We start from the raw sequence: 7,589 nt of genomic DNA, 5'->3' as shown, positions 1-7,589 counted from the left end.
TGCCTCGCCCAGCCAGTGAGCGGGAACCGGTCTGTATGTGGGATCCGAACCCTCGGGCGGGAGCGCCGCTGCGCTTCCCAAGCAGCGCACTTATCCAGTGCGCCACCGGGCCGGCCCCTCAATAAACATTTTTTAAAAAATCAATTGATGTAATCCATCATATCAAAAGGCTAAAGAAGAAAAATCACATGATCATATCAATAGATGCAGAAAAAGCATTTGCCAAAATCTTATACCCGTTTATGATAAAAATGATCAGAAAACTAAGAGCAGAGTGGATTTTCTCAACTTGATAAAGAACATCTGTAAAAACCTTACAGTTAAAATTATACTTAATGGTGAGAAACTCTAAGTGTTTCTGCTAAGATCGGGAAAAAAGGAAGGATGTTCTCTTTCATCACTCTTTTTCAACATTGTTTTGGAAGTTTTAGCTAATGCAATAACAAAAGAGAAATAAATAAAATGTATTCTGATTGAGAAGGAAGAAATAAAACTGTCTTTGTTTACAGATGACATGACCATCTACATAGAAAATCCAAAAGAATCAACAAATAAGTTCCTGGAACTAATAAGCAATTACAGCTTATTATAGTTAATATATAAAAATAAGGTTGCAGAATACAAGGTTAATACACAAGTCAATCACTTTTCTATCTATCATCAAAGAGCAAGTGGAATTTGAAATTAAAAATAAATTACCATTTACATTAGCACCCCAAAATTGAAATAAGCATGAATCTAACAAAATATGTGTAAGATCTAGATGAGGAAAACTACAAACCTCTAATGAAAGTTATCAAAGAACTTAATAAATGGAGCAATATTTCATGTTTATGCCAGGAAGATTCAAAATTGTCAGGATGTCAGTTCTTCCCAACTTGATCTATAGATTAAACATAATCCCAATAAAAATCCCAGAAAGTTATTTTGAGGATAGTGACAAACTCTAAACTTTATATGAAAGGCAAAAAACCCAGAATAGCCAACTCAGTATTGAAGGAAAAGAACAAAGTCAGAGGATGGACTCTACCCAACTTCAAGAATGTAAAGTTACAGAAATCAAGATAGTGTGGTATTGGTGAAAAAATAGACAAATATATCAGTGGGACAGAATAGAGAGCCCCCAAATCAACTCACATAAGTATAGTCAACTGATCTTCAACAAGAGAGTAAAAGCAATACAATCTAGCAAAGATAAATTTTTAACAAACATTGCTGGAACAATTGAACATTTATATGCAAAAAAACCCAAAAAACAAAAAACAAACAAAAAACACAATGTAGACACTGACCTTACACCTTTCACAAAAATAAACTCAAAACGAATCATAAATCTAAATGTAAAATGCAAAACTGTAAAACTCCTAGAAAATACCATGGGAGAAAACCTAGATGGCCTTGGCCATGGTGATGACTTTTTAGATACAATGCCAAATGCACAATCCGTGAAAGAAATAACTGATAATCTGGACTTGGTTAAAATTAAAAGTTTCTTCTCTCAGAAGGATAATGTCACATATGAGAAGACAATGCACAGACTGGGAGAAAATATACGAAAAAGACACATCTGATAAAAAACTGTTAATCAAAATTTAAAGAACCTTTAAAACTTAACAATAAGAAAATAAATAACGTGATTTAAAAATGAGCCAGACTACTACACGATAGAGCAAGATGTCCAACTGGAAGACCCAACCACTCGTCTCTCCCACAAAGACAGACAAAACAATGAATACATTGGACGAAAATAACTAAAGGAGAGTGCTGGGCACATCAAAGGAATGACACAAGTGTAGTAAGCACAGAAACTCAGGATAGCCACGTAAGTATGGAAGGTCATACCCAGCCTCCACCCCCCATCCCCCAGCTGGGAGCAGCAGGGAAGCAGAAGGAACTTCTGCCTGCAGGGAAGAGGTAAGCGAGGGTTTCACCATGGACGCCTGTGATCTAAGCTACAAGGAAGCTGTGCAGCCTTTGTAGACCATGAGCTCAGTGTGGAGAGATGCTGGGAGCCCGTGCAACTGCATTAACCTAGGGAAGAAGTTTAGTCAGAGCCCCACAACCCCCAGGTCCTGGGCTGCTGCAGTGGTCGTCATTTTGGGATCAAAGCTAACACCCTAGTGCATTTTGCTCTGGGGCCCAAGAGCCCCACCATCTACACAGCCCTAAGGCCTCTCATACCACCCGGATTCTGCCACTGAAGTCCACGCAACACTCTGCACCCTGGGAACAGATGATTCTGCACCCTGGGAACAAGTGGTCCAGTGCAGAGCGGAGGTCACGCCCAGGACAGAGGGAGCAGTGTGTGCACTCTCTGGAGCCAGGAAGCCAACTTATCAGTCTTCTGCCATTGCCAACGGCCCTGCTCTCTTCAGCTGAGCACCTGTGCACTCTCTCAGGGACACAGAATCCTGTTGCAGCTCCAGAAAACATGCCCAGAGCCATGCACTCTGGCTGGGAAACTGTGGAGTGCCTACAAGCCTCTCTCATGGGCACAGAGCCCCATCAGCAGCTCCAGTGAGCCCCACCCAGGGCTACCTGCCTCAAATGGGGAGTTTCAGGGAGACTCAGCATCTCTCTTGGGGGTACAGGGGCCTACCCACAACACCAGTGGCCTTGTGCTAGGCAGCCTACTCCAGCTGAGGAGCTGCAGAGAGACCTCGTGTCTCTGTTCGGGGTATTGGGGCCCATCCACAGCCCCAGCAACTTCTTCAAGAGTGGCACACTTCAGCTGAGCAGCTTCAGAGAGCCCCAGCACCTCTCTTGTGGGTGCAGAGCCCCACCCACAAACCAAACAGCCTTGCTCAGAGCAGCCACTTCAACAGTGAAGGTGCAAAGCATCCCAGTGTCTTTCTTGGGACCACAGAGACCCGCTCATGACTGCAGTGGCCAAACCCAAAGGGGCACACTCCAGCCAAGCAGCTGCAGAATGCTCCAGTTTCTTTTGGAGGCACAGGGTCCCACCAACATCCACGGCAACCTTTCCCACTTCAGCTGAGGAGCCAAAGGGCACCCCAGCACCTTCTTTGGTGGTGCAGAGCCTGGCTTGAAGCCCCAGCTACCCTACCCAAAGTCATCCTCTTCAGCTAAGGAGCTACCAAGCACTTCACTGACTCCCTCAAAGTTCAAGATCCTAACTTCAATTCCAGCAATCCTACACAGGGTGACCCATTTAAACTGCAGAGCACATAAACGCTTCCCCAAAACGTGTCCTGTTGTAGACTAGAAGAAGTACCTACCGATCACTGGGTACATGTGGGATCACCATGTAGCCATGAGCTGATAATGAGCTGTCTTTGAAGGAAGTCAGGTGTAGGAAATGAAGGTTTAAGAGAGTGGCTGGACTAAATATCATTGCATAATTTATAAATCAGCAAGTTTTGTCTGGCTCATTTGTCTAACAAACTGTAATAAGGGACAGAATGAGTGCTTATTAGGATTCAACTAAAGAGACACTTTGGAGCATTTTAGCTCTGTGTAATTTAATTATTTTAATTATTATAATTATGTCTTATCTCCTGTAATAAAGGTCATGTGGCAAAGACACAATCTCAAGCTTACATTCCTCTAAGCAGAACTGAGGGCTCCTCACACACTGAGATGGTTGTGTCACTTAAAAATTTTTTTCCATAAAGAATATACATGCAGAGAACAAAGGTTTTACCTGCACTATAGAAGGAAAAAAATCACTTTGAGAGGAGGTCTTCAGAAGTTAGATTCAGAGTAGCATTTTTAGAAGATAGAATGTCTGGATGATCTACAAGGGTAAGGGTATTGTATGTTAAAAATGGTTAGCAGGGCTTGAGAAATCCACAGCACATTGGTTTTCTATTTCTGCAACCGAATGGAAAATTAGAGTGTCTTTCTAGGGCCAAAAAACATCAGCAGAAATTCTTACAGTTGTTACTTTTGTAGAACTGAGCCCAAAGAGCCTGTTATTGAAACTTAGATCAGGAAGTGACCTCACAGATGGGGCCGTGCCATTTTATAGATGATAGGGCAGGCACCTTGCCCAAGTGAGTTGTTTCTGGAAGAGAGAAAGGATTAATAACTAATATTTTGTTAAGAAAATAAATATTTTGTTTTCAGGGTTGTTGGCTATTTTATTAAAATTTGAAGTTGGAATAAATGGGATTTACTCAACATCATTTATTGAGAGCCTGAAGTGGCTGGGGATGCAGAGGTCACTCACCAGCTCCTGTCCCCATAGAATTTGTGTGTGTGTGTGTGAGTATGTGTAAGACTAGACACCTTTCTATTCTTTTTAAACCATCAATTTCTCTGATTTCTCAGCACCACCAAAAAATAGGGTGTTCTGCTACTCCACTGTTAAAATATATGTCAAACCTAAGTAGTTGATGGTGATGCAAGTGTTAGAATTCTCAGTGTTTGCATTTAGGGAAATTACTGCGTCACTGGAGATTAGTGAGTTGTTCTGTCAACGTGGCCTTTAATTTTGTCCCCTGGAAAGATCACCTGGCAGGTGCACACTGCCTTTCTTAGTAATCTTATTGAGATCAGTTAATACATACTTATGTATATATTATACACACACATTCACACACACGCACTCATTATATATATTTGGAGAGAGAGTGACAGAGAAACTGAGATAACACAGAGTAACCAAATGAACAGGGACCTAAAAACACCAGGGCCATTTGCTGTTAACTAAATGTGACTTTGAGCCCATTTTATCTCTTCTATCTCTCCAACAAAAAGCCTTGGTTTTCTCCTCTAAATTTGCATAAAATGCTTGCCACACAGGATCATTAAGGCTTGAAATAATGCAGGGAAAGCAGCTGGCACACAGTAGGCACTTGACAAAAACTACTGTGTGCATGTGGTTTGGGAGCTTAAGGGTGGCCTGTATTGTTTTATTCTTTCATTTCCCTGGAGACTTTCTAAGCAACTCTGTACATGGGAGCAATAAAGCCCTAACCTGGAGCCCAACCCATTAGACTGATCCTTCAATTATATAACAATCATATAACAATCAAAACAGAGAATTAGTCTTTATTGTTAAAGAAGAGCCCTTAAGTCTCCCAATGGCACAACGTGGCAACAATGGTTTTTCCCTGAGATTTCTAATTATGAATTTTGAGGACCACACTGTTTCTTCCTTCAAAAGAACTGCTACCTATTGCAGCTGATGCGGGGGTGGGGGAGCGTGCAAATGCCACTGGCACCCGCAGTCCCCGTCCACGCCGCCCGCAGGTGGACATGCTGACGACAGGGACCTCGTCACGCGCATCGTGGACCGGCTGGAGGGCTGCTGCCCGCTGGCACTGGCTCCCACGACAGCTCCCCATGGCCTTTCTGCAGAGAGCGCTTGGAGTCCTGCTTCCCTTCACGCGGGTGGGCGTGGGCAGACGTCTCTGACCCCAGAGGGGAATGGGGTCTCAGAGCAGGTCCCCCCGCGGGCCTTCTGACGCCGAGCGCGGGGACCTGTGCGGAGCGACGACCTCGCACTCCCAGGGCCACGCAGAGGCCACAGGCAGGTGCCCGAGAAACCCTCAGGGTGGAGAGTGGCCAGAGAGGCGGCCAGGGTGTGACGTTTTCGTTTTCCCGGGGACTCCTGGCGGGAAAGCTGCCTCGGTGCCTGGGGAACTTTCTTGTTTCTTTTACATCTTTCGCTTTTGCATGAAGACTCGAAAGCAGGACGAGCAGGGGAGGGTTGAGTTTTCCTTAATTTCTGCAGGAGAGTGAAAGAAGGAAACGGGATGTTTCCCCCCTCTCCTTTTCTGAGATTTGGGGATGTTTCTCAGGTTTGTTTTTCAAATCGACAGTTACATTTCCTGCAGCGTCTCTTGCCCAGCACCTGGCACAGGAGAGGGCGGTCACCGAGTCTCCGGAGACTCTGGCCGGCGCTGTGTCCTTCAGCCGGCAGCGGGGACTCCACGCGCCTCTCTCTGAGGTCCTCTGGGGACAAGCGGAGCAGCAGGGCTTGAGCTCCGAGCCCCCACGTGGTCCCACCGTCAAGGTCACGGTCACGGTCATGTCCTCTCCTCCCCAAGGGGTCTTTTCACTGTGGGTTTTCCTTAGACTGAGTAAGAGGTGCCCTGGTCAGCCGGCTCTGGGCACAGACTCCCTCCAGCGTAGGGAATCGGGGGCCTCGCCCTTGTGCTGGCCCAGCTCCCTCTGGTTGCTGGGCCTCAGGAGTGTCCGAGGAAAGGCCATTCTTGGGCTTTCAGGAGGGGACACATCGATGTCCTTCCTGGCCACCAAATGTAACTCGTTCCCTGAGAAGTGTGAATGGACAGACCTGGCTCTTTGGACATAATGCTACAGTCTTCAGAGAAGTACCACGTGGTAACCTGGACACCCCAGCTCCACAGTGCCTCCACCTGATTGTTACCTGACCCAGGCTAGAATGACCTGGAGCAGCATCCACATCTTCTAGAGGCAGCAAATGCCAGGAGCTGCAGCTGGCCAGGAGAGGAGCTCTATGCTGCCTGTCGCGGTCCCTGGAGGCTCCCACACTGCGTGGGTTGACTGCCTGTGTTTCACTTGGGTGGGACCTTTACCCAGCCCAGGAGACCTAATGACTCCAAGTTATAGATGCAGATTAAGGTAAATTCTGTGGCATAAGACAGTTTCACCCCCAGTCCTGGTCAGTGCTGTATCTTCTTCTGAACCTAGGGCTGCCCTGGGGTGTGGAAGACAGCAAGGAGCTATCTTTTGGAAAATGCAGATCTCTGCTTCGTGGCAAATTTTAGCTGCTTGTATCGCCTGCAGGGCCCCTTCCCCATGTCATCCCGGGGCCTAGGATTCTGGCTCAGAAATGTTGCCTGACCCCAACACAGGGGAGTTAGTTATGCCTATGCCTTAACTTGCCTATTGGATTAAGCTGGGAACAGCTCCAGGAGGCTGTGCCCTCTTCCAGGCCATCTACACACAGGAACCACTGAGTCCCTTTTCTCCAGCAGCAGCCTGATGCTCTTCTGGTCACCATGCATGGCAATCGTGAACGCTCATTGATTTGCTCATCTCACACCAGCCTGAGCTGTGGAGCTCCAGAGGACAGACATTGGCCGCATTCCACACCTTGTTTCGGGTCAGGAGGAAAAGAGAGGGGGAGATGGCATTCGGCTTGGCCAATTTGCTGTGCAGTTGCTGAGTTTGCTTAGCAAGTGCCTCAGTTGTCACACATGCACACGTGCACTTTGTTGAGATTCGTGTGTGGTGGGCACTGCTTACTGTTCAATCCGCAAATTGTTACAACAGTGCCCAGAGCATATTCTAATGGGTGAAAGGTACCAGCGAACAGCCAGTCAACACAGGTATTAGGCGATCAGTGCTACACAGAAAAAGGAAGCAAGGAAGGGCACAAAGATGAATGTGTTTTAATTGAGAGGAGCAGGGAAGATCTTGCTGAGAAGAGCCTTCCAGGTACTGGAGGGAGCCCTGTGTACCCAGGTAACGCAAGGAGGGCAGTGCCACCGGAGGGCGTAGGACGAGGGTGAGGTCAGAGCAGTGGCTGTGGGGGGAGATCCTGTAGGGCCTCTGAGGCTATTGTAAGGTGTTTGGCTTTTGAAAAAGTTGGAAGACTGAACATACAAGTGTCGTGCATAATGCACTCGGGTCTT

This window comes from Galeopterus variegatus, unplaced genomic scaffold (genome assembly GCF_000696425.1).
Source record: "Galeopterus variegatus unplaced genomic scaffold, G_variegatus-3.0.2 Scaffold7890, whole genome shotgun sequence".
NCBI classification, from domain to species: domain Eukaryota; kingdom Metazoa; phylum Chordata; class Mammalia; order Dermoptera; family Cynocephalidae; genus Galeopterus; species Galeopterus variegatus.
This window is presented reverse-complemented; position numbering follows the sequence as displayed.